This window comes from Artemia sp. Qi Xiang Cuo, chromosome 14, assembly GCF_049724085.1.
Source record: "Artemia sp. Qi Xiang Cuo chromosome 14, ASM4972408v1, whole genome shotgun sequence".
Classification (NCBI taxonomy): Eukaryota; Metazoa; Arthropoda; class Branchiopoda; order Anostraca; family Artemiidae; genus Artemia; species Artemia sp. Qi Xiang Cuo.
The window spans coordinates 28,880,833-28,904,551 of NC_142807.1; the positions used below are offsets into that span (position 1 = coordinate 28,880,833).

At 35.1% G+C, this 23,719-nt stretch overlaps 1 protein-coding gene and 1 long non-coding RNA gene across 2 annotated transcripts in view; both read left to right on the forward strand.

Annotated features, from left to right (window-relative positions):
* Positions 1-12,994, forward strand: part of LOC148944347 (uncharacterized) — a 98,032-nt gene extending 85,038 nt beyond the window's left edge. Inside the window, exon 3 of the long non-coding RNA XR_016142815.1 lies at positions 12,883-12,994. This is a non-coding gene — a long non-coding RNA (uncharacterized LOC148944347). The remainder of the gene's footprint in view (positions 1-12,882) is intronic.
* LOC148944346 (uncharacterized) overlaps positions 1-23,719 on the forward strand; it is a 574,325-nt gene that overhangs the window by 168,979 nt on the left and 381,627 nt on the right. The gene's annotated exons all lie outside the window — the stretch shown is intronic.

Here is a 23,719-nt window from a genome sequence, read left to right on the forward strand (position 1 = left end):
AAAGAAAAGGACTGGGCTTAATTGTGGTCATAAATATTAACCGCGTCAAATCGAATATCGTACCTTGAAGCCGTGAACTTACACCTTATAAGTTCTCCGATAGCGCCGCTTATAGTGCTAAAGATCGTGCCAACAAGGCTTACGCCACCCTCAATTAATGAGAAAAAATAAAATGTGTAGCCATATAGATGTGACCTCTTCTCCTCGAGCTATCTGGAGATCAGATTCCTTGGGAACGTGCCTTTGGAGACATGCGAACTATTAGCTATCATTAGGCTAGATACGGACACATAAAATGTAATAAACACAGGTAAAAAGCAATAGATTTATTGAGACTTACATGTTTAGGTGAACAGCATTAGGTGACTTCAAGTGACACAACAGTGACTGAGATACAACAATCAGAGAACTTCAAAGCTTGAACACCGAAAAAATTCTGTCTAAATGGTCCTGAATCTGATTTACGAATCCTCCAAAAAGCACATTTACCCCACTATCAAACGTAGTTTTTTGTCCTGCGCTGTGAGAACTGGCTCACAATTGGCTCAGGTGGCCCAAGGATGCGAACCCTTCGTCCAATAAATTCTCTTAAATATTTATGATGATTCAAACGTTCACACGGCTTTTATAATTTAAACTTCCTTAGAAATATTGTGCGAAGCACCTTTTTTTTATTGCCTGCTGTTTTAGCGAAATCCAAAGCTTGGATAACGCCGTTCTTTGTCTGAGGCTAACTGCAGTTTTTTTCTCTTTGCTGATTAAGGAATTTTCATTTTTGATACTAGATTTAACTTAATTATAGGAAGTCGGAATTGTCTTTAGAAAGAAGGAATTTGTATTTTGAATATATCACATTTTGCTCACGGTACATATTACCCGTCCCATTAATTAATGACGTTCCGTCATTATGACTTGCTTGCCTCTGGGCTTTTGAAATGTTCGCAATTTATTAACTATTTCTTCTACATAATTATTTTATATTTATGTTATGGCTTAATCAGGAGTGCTAAAAATTTTCTCTATTACTTTTCTTATTTTATTCTACATCCCTATCTAAAATTCGTCTACCGGACTACGATTGTTCATGGTTCTAGGCTAGCTACTAAGCTAAAGATATTTTTTTCTTCTAAATCTAACACTGATTACTTTTACATTCCAACAAGGTTGGGGCTATTCTACCTTTACATAAGATCTTTTTTGAATTCACTTTTTACAAGGCTTTTTTTTTATTTTGCTGTCTATATGGCATACTACTTTCTATCTATGCTACATTAAATGAATAGCTCGACAACGCTACACAAAACTCTATATGGACATCTAACAATATATACAATAACGATTTAAAACACAAAACATTTGGTTTACCATGTTCACTGGTAACATTAAAACACTTTCACTGGGGATGTTTGCTACGCAATGTTAATGATAGGATATTGGGATTTTCGAGTTATCAAAGTTATTAATAAGTAACCTGTGTAAATTCACATCTATTTCATCATCATTTGAGTCCTTAAAGTACTCAATGCTTCTGTTGTAAATTATTGTCCTTCAATCTTTTTGTCTTGGCACAACATTTTTTAAACACTTACATTATAGTTTCTTCATTGTATAGTTCAAGCATGATTGTGTTCACACGACAAGATTTCTCTGGTTGTGAACTGGGAAATGATGCTTCCAATTTCAGGTGTGGGAATATTCTATCAGAGTTCATTCTCACCTGCTTTTCTTCTCAGCATATCATTTTTGGGATATTTTGAGGCACACAGAGAATGTATTCTCGTATAAAATTGTCCATTCGTTCATTTAGGGATCACAGTTCTCTTATAAAATTGTTAGTTCATGGCTTGCGTCTATCACCTTTTGCGATGATTCCTAGGTTAATCACAGGGGAATTGAAGTTTGGATTTGGAACAGGTCGACATCAAACTGTAGTGACTCCTTCAACATATTGTCTTTAACTTGTGGGAGGGGCATATTGTCACTGAGGGGTTGGTCACTGGGGTTAATTTTGGTTTCCAGGTCCATTTTTCAGAAATTATCTCGTAACCTTTATGGGGTAACAGAGATATGAACTTTCCACACAGAGGGGATAGGATGGATTTCGAGCAATGGTCGAAAGGGATTCGACGCGTAAGTCTGTGACACATAAATAGTTTTTGGGGTCATCAAATATCATAACTATACGGTCACATGGTATATGGGTCCATAATGATTATCAAAGGCGATATTTATGTACTTATGTCTTGTACTGATCGATGGGGTTCTCAGAATTTATGTGATTATGTAGTTCGATACTGCAATGGATACTGAGATTCAAATATAATGTTACCTGATACGTAATATGGCTTATGGTCGAGGGAACAACGATCATAGGTAACTGTTTTTTTCGTAGACGTAGCTGGGATGAAAATTGCCTGGAGTGTATGGTGAGTACTCTTCGTTGGTTGAGGTATGATGAAAACAGATGCTGCTAGGTTGTATCTGCGCTGGACAATGCATTGTAATAATTGATTTCCAATATGTTGATCCACTTCCTGTAATAAAAATAACGAGGCAGAATCACACGTTCTTTAAAGTAAATACTCATAGTACAAATAAGTTACGTATCGAGTGGGTACATTTTAGGGTGGCGATTACCCCACAAGATAATATAAAAAGATACACTGATATTACTATATAACGTTGGTTATAATAAAACGACATAATTCCCATTGGGAAATCTAAAACAGGGATGTCTTCAAATTTGTTTTGAGAAAGGAAACAACGATATAGGGCTTATTTAATTCTTCAATGCTTATCAAATAAACATAATTTACTCTACAATATTAAGTTTGAGGTCTAATTTTACAACATATTTCATGCCTGCATTGTTCACGCACGTCCGTGCTGTTTAATAAACACATTTTGGAGCGTCGTAACTGCACGTTTTTACGTACAAGACACTACAATGAGGGAACAAAACATAGCAAGGACGAGTGGAGACCTCTATACCCACTCGTGTTTTAATTTATTACCTTTTTCTTGGCTTAGACATTCTCATGGGGTTCTGGGATTAACCTCTGCATTTCAGCCGTTTCCCCGTGTTCTTCTCTTGGTTTTCGCATTCTTAGTCTCAGGATTTTTCCGTAATTACAAGTCAATATGGTTCTTATGGTCAGGGAAGTCGCGAATACGAAACATACGGCCAATAGTATGTTCCACCAGAAATTGGTCGATTCTTTGAGTTCATTCGTGTTTCTTTCTAGTCTTGTTACCTGTTGAAACAAGGTTTCGAAGGGTTTGGGGTCCAATTTCATAAAAATCTTCTATGCGTCATGGCTAGCTAGCAATGAATTTTCATGGTTGAATATTACTCCATGTTTTAAAATGTCCTGGGCCGCTGCGTGAACAACTAGGATTATGATGATATTCTTATGCATCATCTCATTTTTTGTTTTTAGAATTAACTTGTCATTAATTTTACCTGTTTTTTACAAAATTCGTTTGTTCACTACTTTGTTATTATTATATTTTTTCAAGAGCACTTTAATTTTTAACTTAGGTTATTTTTTTTTTATATAATCATTTTGTGGCATTGGCCAAAGAAAACTTATTTGTAGGCGTAAAACAGAATAAATATTTCAGGATTAGATAGGTTAGGAAAGTAAAGTTAGGACTTCCAAGCTTTATTCTGGTCATGATATACCTCTATGACTGGTTTGGATATAGCTTTAAAGCGTAGATAGTAATCACAATACATTTTAATTTTACACTATATTTCTCGAGTAAGAAACAAATGAATAAGCAAGCGTGCAGCACATAAATTACACTGGTATCCTATTTTATGTGTAGGCCTAAAATAATTATAGTATGCATTAAGGCAAAATAGTTTATTTATATGAGACAAATTTCTTCCATAGTTACCTACTAATAGGTAGTTTTGAGTTTAGAATCTTCTCTATTAATTTTCTTGTTATTATTTTTATAGTCGTCTCTTTTTTTTGGTAAGTTTTCATACGTTTCAGAAATAATTTACTACCAAGGGATTTGAAATTTGTCTTTACATTAATTAGGGATATTTCCATCTGTCAGGTTTTTTAACCGTTCTTCCTGACTGTGTCGTTATTTTTCCTCTGTTTCTTGCGGTTTTTCTTTTTTGGTTCTGCCTGCGAAATAATGTAGAACTTTTTGTATTGTTTTTTAAAACATTCTTACCCTTTTAATTTCGTCTGTTTAGCGTGTGCGGCTGCTGAAGTCGGTCTTGAATTCCCTATTTCTTTAACTACTATCTGGTCTGATTCGCTGTCAGATTCTTCGGAACTAGTTCCCGACGAATCCGGATTAGAACTTTTAGAGGTGGCACTTTTTGAGATATCACCTGCCCTTCCTTCATAAATTTCTACTCCTCTGGAAGTAGAAGGTTTATTCTCTAAGTCCTCACCTTGAGTTTTCAACTCGGGAGATTTGAAAGATTCTTGAGAGCTTTGGGAGGAGTTAATAGTTTTTGCGGGGTTCCTCCACTGTTTGAATGTCATGTCTTCAGGGGGATGGGGCATTTTTTGCACTAGGGTTTCCCTCCATGAAGTCCACTGTTTAGGCTTGACCTTGGACACAGTTATATCATGATATTGTCCTTGCTGGTCATCCTTGAGAGATTTATTCTCGGGTAATGTACTTTGACTCGTTTTTATGTGGAAATTTATTAAATCCATAGCTTCTCGCAGGTTTGTTTTAGTTAAATCTTTGGGGGGAGTTTTCTTTACAGTAATACCGGGGGTTTCTATAGCTCTTTTTAATTCTTCCTGCAATGACAGGGGCCTTACTATTGGTATTGCAGGGGAAACCATATCGTCTGGAAATCTTTTGGGGGACAAGGGGTCGAAATTCTATCGGGGAAAAATTGGGTTTTTGGAGACATTGTATAATCTAGATCTCCTGCGCTCGCCGACGAATAACTTTTTGGATCTTTTGGTGCTTTTATTTCAGGAAATAATCCTGGTATTTGGGATTTTTTCTTGGGGATAACTAGATTTTTCATTGCTAAAAATTCTTCAAAGTTTTCCTCTTCACTGTCATCTTCAAAATAATCTTGTTTAAAATTTAAAGGGTTTTAGCTCTGCCAATCTTGATCTAGGGGGCTCATTTTCTGAATCGGCCGAATCTGTAGACGATGGATGTGATACCCATCTATCTGGAAATTTGGCTCTTTTTATTCGGCTAACATGAGCCTTGTAAGTTTTTCCACTATCGGGGTTCTCCATTTTAAAATATAGTCGTTATCGTACTTTTTGACTATTCTGTACGGTCCAGAATATTTGTTGGAAAGTTTTTTTCCTTCCGTTTTTGCCTCGTTTTTTAGGTATACGCAGTCTCCTACTTTGAAATCTATATTCCCCTTGACTTTGGGTTGGTTTCATAGCTCTTGGTTTCTTTTACATTTTTCCAACTCTTGCCTAACTATTTTATAAGTTTTCCTCATCCTATTTATGAATTCTTGTTTGTAATCCTCCGAGTTATTATAATACTGCCGAGAGTCAATAATCTCATCATACGGGATTCTAAAATCACGACCAAAGAGTAAATAAAATGGATTGTCTTTGGTTGTTTCTGAATAAGCAGTATTGATTACGTTAGTTAAATAAGGTAAGAATTGATCCCACTCGTTCCTATTGTCTTTTGTATAAATACTTAATACGTTCGAGAATATTTTATGCCTATTTTTTATTTTACCATTAGCTTGTGGATGGTAAGGAGCTGTCACCATTTTCTCTATATTAAGAAAACTCATTAAGTCTTTTGTTACTTTTGAAACAAAATTGCTTCCGTTGTCACTCAGAATTTTATTAGGAATGCCAAATTTTAAAAATAATTTTGCTAACGCCTTACTTTTGGCGTAAGCACCTTGGTTTTTTAATGCTTTTGCAAAAGTAAATCCTGAAAAATGGTCTATGACTGAAAGAATACAAGTATGGCCTCTGCTGGAAACAGGCAAGCCTCCGCTCGTTCCGTATAAGTCAAATGAAATAATATCGAAGGGATACTTTTCTACCGGGACTCTTCCCATTGGAGGATTAGGACAAGCCTGGGGGATTTTTCTTAAGTTACACAATTCGGATGTACTTACAAATTCTTTAAGTTTTAGCGTTTCCAACGGCACGTAAAAATATTGTTTTAATTTATGGAAAGTTTTCATTACTCCTAAATTTCCACCTATATCTGAATGAAAATAGTCAAATGAAGGTACTATTAAGTTTTGTGGTAATACAGGTGTTATTGAAGTTTGGTTTCTATTTGTCTCAGCAGCCACGACTCTACATAGTATTTCTTCATCAAGATCATAGTAAAAATTATCTATCTCTTTTATAAGAGTTTTGAATTTATCCGGTAACGCATCATCATTCACAAAATAATTAATAAGCGCCGATCACATTTCGTCCTTTTTTTGCTTTCTTTTTATATGTTCTAACGACAAGGGACAATAGTTAACCTTATTTTCCTTTACTGTGTCCTTGACTTTGTTTTTCTTACATTTATGTTTGCTCTTAGCATTTATAGCGTTAACGTCATTTTCCTTTGCTTCGGACGGAATATTTTCTGGGTATCTACTCAAAAAGTCACAAGCTGCATTTTGTTTACCTTTTAAATGTTCAAATTCGTAATCTATGTCTTGAATTTTCATAATCCATCGAGCTAGAATTCCTGTGGGGTTTTTAAATGTGCGCAGGTACAGCAAGCTTTTATGGTCTGATCGTAGTATAAATTTTCTACCAATTAAATAGTGTTTAAATTTCTCCAAGTGGTGGATTATAGATAATAATTCTAAGTTTGTGATCGAATAATTACTTTCGCCTTTTTATAAGGCTCTGCTCGAAAAGCATATAACTTTTTAAATTTTTTTTTTTTATTAGAAGGTCTTTGTAAAGTGTCAGGGTTTCCAATGGGAATTATTTGCGAGAGAATAGCTCCAACGCCTCTCGAACTAGCATCGGTTGTGACCACAGATTGTCTGTTTTCGAAATCAGGAAGTGATAATATTGGTTCAGAAGTGAGCGCCTTTTTGAGACGGTCTAGGAAAGTTTGAACTTCCTGGGACCAGGTAACATTTTGGGAGTTCCCTTTAGTTAATTCCGTGAGGGGTTTCGCAATTTGGGCGTAATTGCGCACAAATTTTCTAAAGTAGCCAGTAAGACCTAATATTCCCCTTAATTCTTTCATGGTTCTAGGGGGTTTGAGGTTTTCAACACATTTTGTTTTATCGGGGTCTGGGGACATCTCGCCTTGTGTCACTACTACTCCTAAAAATTTAATTTTAGGTTGAAATAAATTTACTTTCTCAGGCCGACATTTCAAATTGCCCTGTCTGAACTTCTTGAAGACCTTAGCTAATGTTGCTAAGTGTTGTTCAGTGTTTTCTCCCACGCATATGACATCATCAACAAAATGAATGATATTCTTTAATCCTCTTAACAGGTGTAATAGGGGTCTACATAGCACGCTTGAACTTGTTTTAAGTCCAAAAGGTACCCTTAAGTATTCATATAAACCACATTCACATGTTGAAAATGCATTTTTATGGACATCTTTTTCTGCTATTTTCACTTGGTGGTAGCCTTGGGTAAGGTCCAAAGAAGTAAAAATTTTGTTTTTGCTTGAAATAGAGTCAAGAATTTCATCTATTCTTGGTAAAGGAAATTTATCGCTAACTACTTGTTCGTTGAGGGCTCTGTAGTCTACTACAAGTCTAGGGATACCATTCTTCTTCGGTACTAAGATTACTGGTGCACTATACGGACTTATATTTGGGCGTATAATTTCATTTTTTTCTAATTCATGGATTTTATTTTTTAACCATTCTTTGTGCTTATATGGCACACGATATGGCTGTTTTGCTACGGGATTACCAGTTTTTAAAATCGACTGTTTATAAAATGGTATCAGTCCGATGTCATCTTCAGATGCGGAAGATACATCTCTAAAATTCCATAATAATTCGCACAATTTTTTCTTAAGTTCCATGTCTGTAATTTGATCCATATTAAATTTGTTTAAAAATTGCGATTTAGTTAGAGGATATTTGTTATGTGAGGTTTTAATGCCGTTAACTAGGTTTGTTTTAGAATTTTCCCATCTATTTAAATCATTCTCCGTTAAAACCTGGATTTGAACTAAACACGTCCCCTTTTTAATTGTAATTGTATCATTTTCGTGGTTATTAGTTACCCAAATAAAACCTTCTCCTCTTTTGTAAGGTATAATCTGTTCCTCACATACCATAATTTCAGGAATTTCGTTTGATGGTGTCGCAAACCATATTTCGGATTTGCTAACCACTGGTTCAATCCTCTGTGATATTTGAATTCTTTGCATCGTTTTGGGAGGGACTTTTGTTTTCCTTATTGCGTATCCGTAATATTTCTCTTGATTTTCATTGTTTATTAGATTTATACTGGCACTATGCTGCGCCATTGTGGCATCTGGCGCCGTCACGTTGGGTTTTACTATGTTTTTCTATAAGTCCGCTATTTTCTTAATTTTGTTTGATCTATACTGTCGCCTATATCCTATTTTTATTTTTGCAGATTCAATACTTTTATTATTTAAATTTAATTCATCTCTGCAATGTCTTTCAGCATAATTGGACGAGTTTCTGATTATTCCTTTTCCTCTTTGTGAGACATGAAGTTCAAAAGATTGGGCCATTATACCGTCAGAAATTTTGTTTACTTTTACGTTGTCTTCGTAACCTCTGTTACGATTTCTTAAGGTAGAAATTTTTTACTCCAACCTTAGCTGGGTAGACAAGCCTCTCGTTTGCTACGTCTAAGAGTACTCTATTAGACCTTAAGAAATTTGCAACTATTATTGCTTCATATGGAAAGTTATCGCATATTATAAAATTTGTCGAAAATATCCTATTGTCCCTTTTTACGTTTAGGCAAATTGAACCTCTTGCATCCACTTTATGTCCTGTCACACTAGTTAAATTGGGATTCTTAAAATTTATTTGTTGTCTATTATGGGGAGGCAACATATTAAATACGCAGGAGCTTATGATATTGACTGTAGCTCCGCTGTCAACTAAGGCTTTAAAGTAAATGTTTTCTACACAAAAATCATTAAATATAGGCAACCTATTATTATTATCACTACAAGACGGCACTACCATTGTTTTGGACCTATTCAATATTCTGGGCACCCTCTGGGTCCAATTTATATTTCTGAGGGGCCTGAAACGTTTCCCTGAGGATTTATTTCAATGTCAATGTCAATGTCGGTGCCTGTAATAGATATTCGGTGCCTGTAATCCTACCGACAACGCCATTTGTAGCGATGAAAGAAAGATATGTGTGGCTATAAAAGAAAATTGTTGGGGTGAAAGAAAAGGACTGGGCTTAATTTTGGTCATAAATATTGACCGCGTCAAATCGAATATCGTACCTTGAAGCCGTGAACTAACACCTTGTAAGTTCTCCGATAGCGCCGCTTATAGCGCTAAAGATCGTGCCAACAAGGCTTACGCCACCCTCAATTAATGAGAGAAAATTAAATTTGTAGCCATATAGATGTGACCTCTTCTCCTCGAGCTATCTGGAGATCAGATTCCTTGGGAACGTGCCTTTGGAGACATGCGAACTAATTAGCTATCATTAGGCTAGATACGGACACATAAAATGAAATAAACACAGGTAAAAAGCAATGGATTTATTGAGACTTACTTATTTAGGTGAACAGCAGTAGGTGACTTCAAATGACACAACAGTGACTGAGATACAACAATGAGAGAATTGCAAAGCTTGAACATCGAAAAAGTTCTGTCTAAATGGTCTTGAATCTGATTTACGAATCCTCCAAAAAGCACATTTACCCCACTATCAAACATAGTTTTTTGTCCCGTGCTGTGAGGAATGGCTCACAATTGGCTCAGGTGGCCCAAGGATGCGAACCTTTCGTCCAATAAATTATCTTAAATATTTCTGATGATTCAAACGTTCAAACGGCTTTTATAATTTAAACTTCCTTATAAATATTGTGCAAAGCACCTTTTTTATTGCCCGTTGTTTTAGCGAAATCCAAAGCTTGGATAATGCCGTTCTTTGTCTGAGGCTAACTGCAGTTTTTTCTCTTTGCTGATTAAGGACTTTTCATTTTTGATACTAGATTTAACTTAATTTTAGGAAGTCAGAATTGTCTTTAGAAAGAAGGAACTTGTATTTTGAATATATTACATTTTGCTCACGGTACATATTTCAATTCATTTTTCTCTTTTTCAATGAATTACTAGTTTAAGTATGCGTTTTTCTCTGATACAGTTACTAATACAAAAAAAATTGCATGATTGGACCTATTTGACTAAAAAGCTTAAAAGAACTAGTGGGCTCCTTGCTATCTATGTTGACTTAAATATGCAAAAATAAGGTTCTAATTAGCCAGTGGTTTCTTGCAAACAGTAAATATGATGTTAGATGATTTAAAACAGATTCTGAACAGAGTAGATAAGGATTCTATGAAAGCAACAGCCTTCATCAATTGCATTTAAAAAAGTTTTAGATAGAAAATGACTTATTATTTAATTAGCAAAAGCAAAGTGATGTTTGGGATTATCTCTATATCTCATTTTTAGTGCCACTGTATGGAATATTTGGAAAAAAGCGGGCTTTTTAATTAATATTCTTTTTTGGCTTTTGTTCTCGTATGTTTTATCCATTGTATAATTAGTTTTTTTTGGAGCCCACCACTACGATCAACTGCAAAACGTGATCTGGAGGTATTTTGCGTTTAGAATTGGAATCTCTTTTATCCTAAATATGTTTTTTCGACGGCTATGGTCATGCGATTCCATTTTTCTGTTTTCGGTGCATGAATAACTTGAAAATTTAAGCGTGGGCCTTACCTGAATATCTGAAACGGGCTTCAGCATCCTCATTTCCTTCAATAAATGCATTTTCAGAAGGAGTACCTAAATCATTCTGGGCATTCTGAGCTTTAGCTAGAAAAGCAATAAATTTAGCTGATAAAGGTGACACGTATTTTTGAAAGAGAAATAAAAGAAAAGTCCAATAAGTTATGATTGCAAACTAACAATTCTATAATTAGATTGATTGAATGGGTAGGTGAATGAAAAATACAATTTAAATTATGAGCATCAAAGTGAAAAAAACGAAAAAACTAGAGATTTTTGTTGTGACTTAGACCTTTTTGATTTTTACTGTTTATTTGGCAAAATATAATATATCCCTAATTCTGGGAATTCATTTTATGTGTCAAGCTTCTTGGTTATAAATCTTTGTTTAATTTTTTCTTTTCTTTCCCATTTTCAAGCTAGTTTTAAAAGCTATTTATTCTTTTTGTTTAGTTATTTGGTCTTTTTTTACACTATTCCATTGATATTATTAAACATTTAATTGAATTTTCATTTTTACAATGAGAATTTTTTGGAGGGGGCTGGAGGTTGCTATAAAATTATTCATACTTGAGGGCAGTAGCGGTGCATCTATATATTTCAGGTAGACAGAACCTGTCAGACAACTTTCTGCAGCTACGCCCATTTCTGGGCCAACCTAGACACGTTTTGTTGGTCAACAGCCAAGCCGGACATATTTCTGCCTTAATAAATACTAATGGGGCTCCATTATATAGTGAGTTGAATGTCATAGCTTTTCTAAAATACCTGTCCGTCTTGGCTACAGATTAAAATATTCAAATTTTTTTAGTGTAAAATACAGGTACAAGTTATAATTTGGTACAGTTTGAATAAGTCTTTCAAAGAGTCAAATATATTATTTGCTTTTGATTATTTTTTGGACTGTTAGTAATATAGAGAATTCGAAGAGAATGCTTGTGAGTAATTTTTTTCTTATATTATAATGAAAACAAAGAATCCATTTTGTTTTGCCATTAAGTCATCACTGTCCTATATTAGACGTATATGTAAATATGCTTGTATCAGATGGTTGAATAACAACGATTAACTATCACTTATGTTTATTATTCTTTGATTAGCGTTGTAGGGACTTATCAAGCAGTTTCATCAGAAACCTTTTTTCAGGTATAACGCTGTTAATCGATCTATCTGTGATGAAATTTTCTGCTATATTAAAAATTGTAAAACACAGGGAGCATTTCAAAAGTGCTAATAGCTTTAGTGTAAGGAGCATGGTATTGAGGAGGAGGGGGTGCCCCTTCATAGCCGGAATAAATCTGTCGAAACTAATACGCAAATTGTGTTATAATTTTTTTATGCATCTTATTTGTATTATTCTATAGGTTGAGTCCATCTTAGGGGGCGCTCATCCTTTTTATGATTAAGGAGCTTAACCAGATAGAATTTTGAGTGAATTTATTCCCTAAGTTTGAATCTTGTTTCTTACTTTCAGTTGAAAAAGCATACATTTTCTTAAAGTGCTAATAGCTTTAGCTTAAAGAGCTTGGTATTGAGATAACAGTTTACGGATTGACCTTCTTAATTGATTTTAGCTATGTGCTGAGTTTGCAAGCGTTTTTCAATCACGTTAATAATATATGGTAGATTTGTATTTTAATTTCTTGGGCGTCGATGCAACAGGCTATGACATATTATCGAGAGCATAGCTTTCAATTTAACGATCTAAAATAAGTGATTCAAAATGTGAAACTTATTAAGAACCTTATCTCTTTTCAGAGGTTAAGAGAGGGATTGTTTAATTTAAATAGAAAGTCTTTTCAAAAGTATAAACAGCTTTATCGTAAAGAGCATGATATTGAGACCGCACATATGCCACATTCAGACTTTTTTTCTTTTTAAAACTGCTTTAATTTAAGAATTATTTCTTTCTTTCATTCGATGGGATGAAAGAGATAGATTATTTGACTCCGTCTTTGGGTTTTAGTTGATGAAAAAAATTAAATTCAATTTTTTTATTTAAGGAAAATGTTGGACTATATCCGAACCAGAAAATACTGAAGCTGGATGAAAATGCGAAATCAAATACTGAAATGAAATATCTCGAGTTGATTGCTTCAAAGAATATGTGCAGGAAATCAGTAATTATGTATGCACCTCCATGTGAAGATGCTGACCAGGTCAACACCGAGCAGCTAGCTAATGATGCGTCTCAGATGAAGCCATCCAATGAATATCTTGACATAAATGTAAGTGGATTTGTCAACTAGTTGCATGTATTAAATCATGGGGTGATTGTAGAAAAAGAGAGGGAGGGAATGTGGGCACAAAAAATTCTATTTCTATTATGCTATGCATAAATGAAAGTCATTAATAATTTTTTTTCTTCATTTTTATAAGGCACTAGCAATTTCGCAAGGAAAAGCGATTGCGAATGATAAGTTAGCGTCAACTTAGGGGTAAGATACTCCTTATTACATTGTATATTATAGCATTCATCGATTCTTTTTGTAGTCTTAATAATTTAAAATCAACTAGTTGCGTGTATTAAAAAATGGGGTAATTGTAGAAAAAGAGGGGTAGGGGGAATGGGCAGAAAAATCCTATTTCTATTATATTATGCATAAATGAAAATCGTTAATAATTTTTTTTTCTTAAACTTTATAAGGCGCTAGCAATTTCGCAAGGAAAATAGATCACGAATGGTAAATTAGCGTCAACTTAGGGGGCAGATACTCCTTTTTATATTTTATGATATAGCATTCAGTAATTCTTGTTTTAGTCTTAATAGTTTAAAATCAGTTAGTTGCGTATATAAAGTCATGGGGTAATTATAGATAAAGAGGGGTGGTGGGGGACGAAAAAATTCTTTTTTCTATTTTACATAAACGAGAACAAAGTTGATTAATAATTTATTTTTAGACTTTATAAAATAGTACATATTTCACATGGAAAATAAATCCTGTTTTTATAGATTAACATCGGTGAATTATCGCCTCCATCTGCATCAACTTAAAGATCAGATATTTTCATTGAGCCTACACCGATACTAACACCGCTAATTGATTTTCGAGATAGTGCTTTAATTGATAATGACTTAGAATGGCGAAGGGGGTTTTTGAATGACTGTTTTGGGGATATAGCTAGCCTGGACAACTTAACCTGTGACGCAGACCTGAATGAGGAACTGAAATGGACAAATAATCTTATAAAAGAATATTTAGGGGATATCCCTCGAACTGCATTTGAACCGGGTTCAGTAGGTAGTTTTATCCATGCCGATACATATTAAAATCAAGGTGTGTCAAATGACGATTTTCGGTGGGTTGATCAGGTCTTCCCAAACACACGCATTATTCTCGACGGTTTTACTCGTGAGTTAATTGAAAACCCTCCCCCAATCTTTGAATGAACACAGATAATGCAGACAAAATTGAATTTCAAAATAATTTGAAATAGCTGATCGACTTAGCCCACACATATTGGAAGATATGCTTAGTGAATTGGCAGATTTCACACCACGCCCCATCCTTCTTATTGAGATTGAACAGGGAGATTTTAAACAACGCCCCCTTCCCCTCATTGAGATTGAACGGAGTGGTGATGATGATATTGAAACATCATCGACACCAGCAATTACACTACCGGATTTTTATCTGTCAAACTCTTTTTTGCACCATAACAATGGTTATACAGCCATTTTCGGTGATCCTTTTAATTCTTTAATGTCGGGGGCATAGTAACAGATCCCCTGGCTATTACAAACTCCTACATGAACAAGATTCGAGCCCTTCTTGAACAACAGATGTGGGAGTGGGGAGGGAGGGACAGCTTAAAAACGTCAATAGTGCTAAAATTGGTTTATTTAAATGAAAATAGGGGCGAGTCAATGTTTTTACATACAGAGATGCTACCAATTCGCCCACATTCGGAAAATTATGAAGAGGCATTTTTGGAGTGGCTTGACAGCATCGTCACTAAACTGGAAAATTATAATGAGGGGGTAGTGGGTCGGTGATTTTCTTTTTTGAGAATTTTGATGTTAATATTGTAAATTTACAATCTATTTTATGTTAAGAGGTGGAAATAGGGAGAGGGGTATTGAATTAAAATATTATTCAGATTTAAAGGGGTGTCGAGGTGTGCAACGAATCTGTTTCGATACTAGGCTACCGTGTTTCAAGTATGAATTTTTCATCTTGGCCTTCTGACCTCTAATTGAAAATGCTTCTAAGACAAATTTGGACAAATTGGCAGCTAATGGGGATAGGTAGAAGTTTCCTAAAGTAGATTTCAATTGTTTAAATGGTCAATTTCCCGTGACACTAAAGGGGATAGATATTTTTGAGCGGGCTAATGAATATTTAAAGTTTGGGGTTAGGATTTTACTGTATGAAACAGAATTTGAGGAGGGTGACCAAAGTAATAAAAAGGGGGTAATGTTTCAAGTTTTATATCCGTCGATTGAATCAGTGAAGAACTTGGTATGGCTTCTATACACGCTTCCTTCAGAGCCTGATTCAATTGGACATTTTGATCCAATTACAGACATTAGTAGGGTTTTAAGTGATGGTAAAAATTGCGGTGGAGTACGCTACTACTATTCAACATGTTTGTCCAGATTTTGGACTGATTTAAAGCTAAAGCATCACATGAGCAACTGTAAACGTCATTAATACCAGGCTGTGGAAACGGTTAGTGGTGATAGAGCGATCTTGAGTTTTAAAAATTTCCAGAACTCGCTCTTGCAGAGTAACAAGATCGCTTTGGACTGTAAGGCCAAACTTACGGAGGTGAACGATTCGTCAAGTCCAAATTGTGTTAAGATGCATGAAGTCATTGGAGTCTCTTACGCTCACGCTCAAAGAGACTCTACCAATACCATGCAAGTGTTAGATGTAGTTGAGTCGTTGGGTGGGGATGAATTTATGCGCAGAGCATGAACTAAACTCATTATAACAGCAAATGACACAATTCCACGGTTGCGCCATACATATTATCCAATACTTCTATCACCAGGTGACAGAGTGGCCATTAAAAATTGTAAAATATGTTGGATTTGTAAGGATGAATTTGATGATGGTTCGGGGAATGGGGGTAAGAGGAAGGTGATCGATCGCGATCATTTGTGGCAGAAAATTTCATTGGGAGGGAGTAACTTTCGTGGGGTGGCACATCAATCGTGCAATATAAACCTTAGGCAACAATATTTCGTACCTGTTTTTATACACAGTTACGATCTGAAGTTTATTTTTCCGGCGTTGGCACACATGGCGAAGGGTGGAGTTGTAGATGACGCATGTGTAGATGGTTCTTTTTTCTATAATATCATTACCAACTCATCTGAGAAGCTGCTGCTCCTAGAATTCCAACGAAACACAGTAGATAATGGTCATACTTCCCTGAATACAACCCGTTTTTAGACTCCTTTAGTTTTTTCCCCAAGTCTCCAAGCCAATTGATTCAGGTACAGAAAAGCGACAATTTTTGTAGTTTCCCCCTCCTTAAACAACGCTTCCCAGATGATGAAATGGCTGATTTATTGACGTGTAAGGGCATATACGGATATGATTACTAAAACTCTGCCTCGAGGCTAGATGAGGTATCATTACCGCCTATCGATGTATTTTACAATTCCCTTACCGATAGTCAATGCACCACTGCCGACTATGAATTTGCCAAGAGGGTCTGGCCAAAGGGAGAGTGTGAAAATGGGTGGAATTAAATAAAAATTGTTTTTTCTGATTGTTTTAATTGTAAAGTGCCCTTGTGTTAAAAATAAACGAAAATATGATTCTTTATTGGTTTTGCTGTTGTTGTTGTTTTTGAATGGAGTAGCAATAAGGAAGTTATTTATTCATTACCTATCTATAGTTTCCAGTTAGTTATAGGTCAGCTGTTGAAGCGAAGAGCAATATGTATCAATTTAAAACACCATTCAGGTCATTTCCGTGTGGTCCATCAATGTCAGACAAAAAGACACTCTTAACTAAAATAATTTAAAATTGTGATAAAATTTTTATGGAAAAGTCGAAAAAAATCTACTATTGCAACAGTAGTTGGTAGGAGTCGCATGATAACCTAAAACTGCAGCTAAGATTATTAGTGAAAAAGCTGTATGTTTCATAGAAAGGAGAAGTGACTTTCCTTATCAATAAGGCACAAGAAGTACCATAGTGATAAATCATATGAAAACAAAAGGAATGTAAAGAAGGTGGAGAAAGCATTAAAATATGAACTAAGGAGGTGTGAAGTGGAGGCTATGGATAAAATTTCTGAGGATCTGGAAGATGCAGCTAGACAGCATAATAGTAAAATATTGTACTGGCATGATATCAAATTCAGTGGGAGTAGTCAATGCGGACTTGGCCCAGTTAAAGATAGGAATGAGGCTGCAATTAGCGATAAGGAAAAAACTAAAGAGAGATGGGCCGAACATTTTGATAATTCGTTTAACCGAGATAGAGTTGAAGGAAGATATATAGAGGAAAATGAAAAAGTTTGTGATACATTGGATGTGAAGAAAGATTTGTTTTGTGAGGAGGAATTAGCGACAATACTAAAAGGACTAAAAAATAATAAGGCTCTAGGTGCTGATAGGGCGCTCTAATTAGTTTCTTAACTATGGTGGCTCTGAGGTTAGAAATAAGTTACTGAAGATTATGAATAGGATTTTGAAAAGGGGGAAGTACCTAATGATTTTAGGAAAACCTTAATTAAGCCACTTTATAGGAAAGGTGATAAAAGTGAGTGTGGTAATTACCGATAAATAAGTCTGGTCTCTGTAGGTAGTAAATTACTTAGTAATATGATACTTTTCAGACCGATAGATGCCATAGACAAAGCTTTAAGAGAAGAACAGTGCAGTTTTAGAAAAGGTAGAGGATATGTCAACCAAATTTTCACTCTTAGATTAATAATTGAGAAGTGCCTGAGTTTTCAAACACCTTTGGTTTTACAGTTTTATTGATTATGAGCAAGCGTTAAATTCTGTTGTTAGAAGAGCTTTAGTAAAGGTCTTATCCTTGTATGGTATACGAGATAAATACATTAAAGTGATTAGTGCTATGTACGAGAATAATACTACTGTGGTTAAGGTAGGAAATGAGGTTAGCAGCTGTTTTTGTATTAAATCAGAAGTTATACAGGGTTGTGTTCTATCCCCCTTTATATGGATTATTTTGATGGACTTTTTCTTAAGGAACACAGGAAAGGCAATGGGAGACAACGGAATCTAATGGGGAGGAAAAAGTCTCCTTGAATAAGGTTATGCTGATGATTTAGGCATCCTATGTGAAAGTGTGAGCAAAATGAATGAAGTCTTAGAGTTTTTAAGAGTTCAGGGTGCTAGAATAGGTTTTAAAATTAATGTTAAGAAGACTAAGTCACTAAGGCTAGGAATAAGTGAAGATGAAAAGATGAAGTTGGGTAATGAAAAGATAGATCAGGTGGACAGCTTCACTTACCTTGGTAGCATTATTAGTAAAGATGGTGGGATCAGTGAAGATGTCAAAACTAGAATAGCCAAGGCTCAGGGTATTTTTTCACAGTTAAAAAAAGTTTGGAAGAATAGGAAGATAAGTCTGCAAACCAAGATTAGAATACTAGAAGCTACAGTGATGACAGTTGTCAAATATGGCTGAGAAACATGGGCGCTCCAAAAAGCGGAGGAATATTTGCTGGATTTTTTCCAGAGAAATTGCTTAAGGATTGTTCTGGGTACCCGGATGACTGACCGTATTTCAAACAATAGGCTATACGAAAAATGTGGTTCAATACCGCTCTCTAGGGATATAATGAAAGAGAGGTTGAGGTGGCTGGGGCCTGTTGTGCGAATGAAGGATGACAGATTGCCGAAGACTGTTCTTTTTTGCCAACCGTCTAGGGCTAAACAGAAAGCAGGTTATCCTCTTCTGGGATATGAGGACTTCATAAAGAAAGATTTAAAGGAAATAGGAAGTTCTTGGGCGGATGTAAAGAGGAAGGCTTTAAATGGATTGGGATGGAGGACGAGCGTGCGCAGCTGCGTTGGCCTCAGGCAGCTTGGTGCTACGGTGATATATCATTAGTAGTAGTAGTAGTAGTAGTAGTAGTAGTATTGCTACATCTGTGCAGGTACAATTCATACGGGGACTTGATGTTTTCGTCATTATCGAACCAAACTCTTGGCTGATTATTGACAATTTGGATGAGTCCATTGAACAATAGTCCCAGGAAATGCTTCAGTTGTTTACTATTCGCTCACATCATGAACAGATCTCCGTTACTCTAGTTCTACACAATCTCTTTCATCAGAGCAAATGTATGAGAACACTTGCTTTGAACTGTACATACTATATCATCTACAGAGTTGTTCGTGATTTTAGTTCTCTAATAGCTCTCAACAAACAAATCCAAAATTTCTACTTTCAGCATACAATCAGGCAACTAATAAACCCTATGGCTACATTCTATTGGATCTTAATTAAAATACACCCGAGGATTTAGGTATATTTACAGATATTTTTGACAATTAAATTACAGTATATCTTCCCGTGAACAGTAAAAAAGGCTATGAGTTGCCACCATAACACTGAAGAAACTACATGAAAATAGAAATTTATTTTCCATTCTAAGCACTGCAAAACCGCCACTTAGGAAAGCCATACTCAAACACGGTATTGACAATAATTTCATTAATCAAATATTTGAACATTGTTTAAGTTTAACCGAGGGCAATGTTCAACTGCCAGAACTATTTAAGCAACAGGAAAAGCAACATCATTCCATTGTACGTGCCTTGGCTTGCAAAAAGAAAGAACAAAACTTTAAAAGGAAATGACTTCTCCAAGCGGGTGGTAGCTTTTTTAAAAATTTTATGCCAATAATTGCAGGACTTTGAAACAGTTTTCTTTAGATAGCTAAACCCTAAAAATTAACCCCAATAGAACCTGCTCTTTCACAAATGGAACAAATTGAGGACAATCTGAGTAAATTCATTAACGATGAGAATATTGATGATGATAAAAACCTGCTTTTACTTCAAGTTGCACTTCGACGAAGGGACAAACATAAACCCTATCATGTAAGACCAGTCAATATAAGTGTCGTTGATCACAAAAACAAAAATCCCTTCAAGGTTCTGCTGCTACGGCTAGAACAATAACACAATTAAAGGAGGAAGAACTGAATCCAATAGTTTCAAGCATTGGAAATATAATGCCACAATATTATCGTGAACATAGTAAAAGAGTCTTAACATATCTCATAGAAAGTGGCCAAGATCATATTAAAATTGATAGCAACGGGAAACAACTTATAATTCAAGGGAAAATTTATAATCTAATTAACTTAATTTTATGATATGGTTACAGATCGTAAAGGAATTTTATCATTTGACAGTCAGTCTATACAGCTTTTTAAGTTCATTCCTACCGTTTTTCTCACCTGTTAACAATGAAACGATTCATCTCAATGATAATCTTTGAGATGTTCTTGGCTTTAAACAGAACATGATCAGTGGTTTCACCTGGGACTCTTGTATATTTTTTTATGCGTCCTTTGTGGAGACATCGAGAGTTAGTAGTTCAAATTTCTGTTTTCAAGTGTTTTATGAACGAAAAAGCACCCATGAATATGTTCATCACTATAATTTAAAGCATTTTCAGTATGTTCCCGTAAAAAATTTATATTTGGAACTCTGTCAGTTAACTCTAAGACGTGAATTGGGTTATCCTCTACCAATAACAAAAGGTTTGGCTGTGATTAAATGTCATTTTCAACCCGCCTTTGCTTAAGATGAACAATAGAATAATTCCATTTTTCTGTCCTGACATTGATTGTTATGTTGGTGCTCTGAGTACTCGTCAAATAGGTCATGAATTGGACTATTACAAGGGGCATAAAACAATGTCTGGCTATGGTCTTGGTAGTTAGTTTTGTAGCGTGATCAAAATTCAAAAAACCACAATTTTCTTTGTAAACTTCTTTCCTTTCAATTTAAAAAATTTCGTATAAAAAACAGAACCGCTTAAACTATCAACCTAAAACCATGAAACCTATAGAAATCAATCAAAAAATGCTCTCCCTAACATGTTCCCCCTTAAATGGGTACCCCCTAATAAGATCCCAATTTTTGAAAAAAATTAATATAGACCATATCCATGACGCGGAATTAAGACAAAAATTATGTGAATTACTGTGAAATTTTAAAGATGTATTCTCCACTTCTTAGGAAAAAATTGGATTGATACCGTTCTATGAACACTCTATCCAAACTACAGGGTTACCTGTGGCCAAACAGCCCTACCGTATTTCCTACTAGCCCAAAAATTGGTTAAAGAATAAAATTTGTGAATTAGAAAGAAATAATATCATACGCCCAAGTATAAGTCTGTATTCGGCTCCTGTAATACTACTTCCAAAAACAAATGATGATCTTAGACTCGTAGTTGATTATAGACCCCTAAATAAACAGGTAGTTAGTGATAAATTTCCCCTGCAGCAAATTGACGAAGTCCTCGATTCCATCTAAAATAAAAATAAAATGATTACCTCCTTTGATCTTACCGAGATCACACGAAATAAAAATAGCAGATAATGGCGTTTACAAAATAGTATTTTCGACAATTGAATGTGGCTCTTACGAATATTTAAGAGTACCCTTTGGACTTAGAACAAGTTCAAGCGCGTTATGTAGACCTCTGTTGCACTAGTTGCGAGGCTTGAACAATATCATACACTTTGTGGATGATGTAATGTGCGTAGGAGAGAACGCGCAAGATCACTTAGAAACATTAACTAAAATTCTTGAGAAATTTAGAGAAGGCAATTTGAAATGCTGGCCCGTAAAAGTGAACTTATTTCAACCAAAAATCAAATTTTTGGGTGTTGTAGTGACCCAAGATCAAATTTCACCAGATCCGGAGAAGATAAAATGTGTATAAAACCTTAGGCCCCCACAGACTATAAAACAGTTTCGAGGAATTCTTGGATTGACTGGTTAATTTAGAAAATTCATACGCAGTTACACCCAAATTGCAACACCCCTAACAGAATTAAATAAAGGGAACCCCCAAAACATTACCTGGTCCCAAGAAGCCCAAACTTCCTTAGAATGTCTCAAAACAGTGCTTACCTCTGAGCCAATATTATCATTGCCTGATTTCGAAAATGGAAAATTTGCAGTCACGACAGACGCCTCTGTCAAGGGTATTGGGGTAACTCTTTCTCAAATATTTCCTGTGGAGGGCTCGGATGAAGAGAGAGTTATATGCTACTCAAGCAGAACCTTATCCCAGGGTGAAAGCAATTATTCTGCCACACAATTAGAATTACTATCCATAATCCATCACTTGGATAAATTTAGACCTTATTTAGTTGGTGGGAAATTTAAACTTTGCTCGGACTACAAAGGCTTACAATACCTACACTCGTTAAAAAAACACAGGAATTATAGCTAGGTGGATAAAGAAAATCCAAGACCTAAGTTATGAGTTTGAATATTTGAAGGGTAAACAAAACGCCCCTTGATATTCCTTGAGTAGATTCCCCAAGAATATCCCACCAGACAATGAAAATGAAGAAATAAATGCAATCAGCCAAAAAATAAATGAAAATACAAGAAGAATAAACCTAAGATTAGAATAGGTGAAAATGAAAATAACCATTGTCCCTTATACTTGGCAAATATAATAAGGAACCAAAATAAAGATGAAATGTGCTAACCTTATAAATTATTTTATGAATCACCATGGACTACCGGATAAATTCAAATCACTCAGAAGAGTAATAGATAATTTTTATTACGATTTAGACGAAGAAATCCTTTTCAGGATCGTGACAAACGAAACCAATAGAAATAAAACTACAATAAACCATGTATTACCTCAAAATTTAGTAATACCTACTTTCGAATTTTTTTAGTCTTACACAGGTAAACATTCAGGAACAATGAAAACTTTTCACAAATTAAAACAAAATTTTTTCGTTCCATCAGTTTTAACTAAACTTAACGACTATATAAATGGATGCGAAACATACAACCTCAGAAAAAGTCCCAAAACTTATCCTCCCCCCCCTCCAATGGGAAGACTCCCAATAGCAAGATTCTCATCTGACATTATTTCTTTTTATTTATATGGAAGCAGAGGAGGTTTACCTGTTTCCAACAGAGGACACACGTGTGTGCTCAGCGTAATTGACCATTTCTCAGGATTTACTTTTTCAAAAGCAATAAAAAATCAAAGCGCATACGCCAAAAGCAAGACGTTGGCTAAATTATTCTTGAATTTCGGGATACCAAATACGGTATTAGGCGATAATGAAAGCAATTTCGTTTCCAAAGTAACCGAGGATTTGATGAGCTTTCTTAACATAGAGAAATTAGAATCATCCCACTATCACCCACAACAAATGGTAAAATAGAAAATCGCCACAAAATAGTCTCGAATGTCTTGAGTATTTATACAAAGAATAATAGAAATAACTGGGACCAATTCTTACCGTATTTAACCAACGTGATTAACACCAGGTTTTTAGAAATAAACAAAGAAAATCCTTTTTATTTATTATTTGGCCGTGACTTTAAATACCGTATGAAGAGATTATTGAATCCAGACAGTATTACAATAATACAGAAGATTACAAACAGGAGTTTATAAACACAATGATAAAGACTTACAAGATGGATAGACAAAAATTAAGAAAATTAAGAGTAAGTCAAGAGCAGACAGACTTACCCCACGTTAAGAGTGATATAAATTTCAAAGTGGGAGATTGCGTATACCTAAAAAACGTAGCAAAAGCCAAAGGCAAGAAACTCTCCAATAAATATACAGGCCTGTACAGAAAACTAAAAAGTATGATAACGGTTTTACTTGT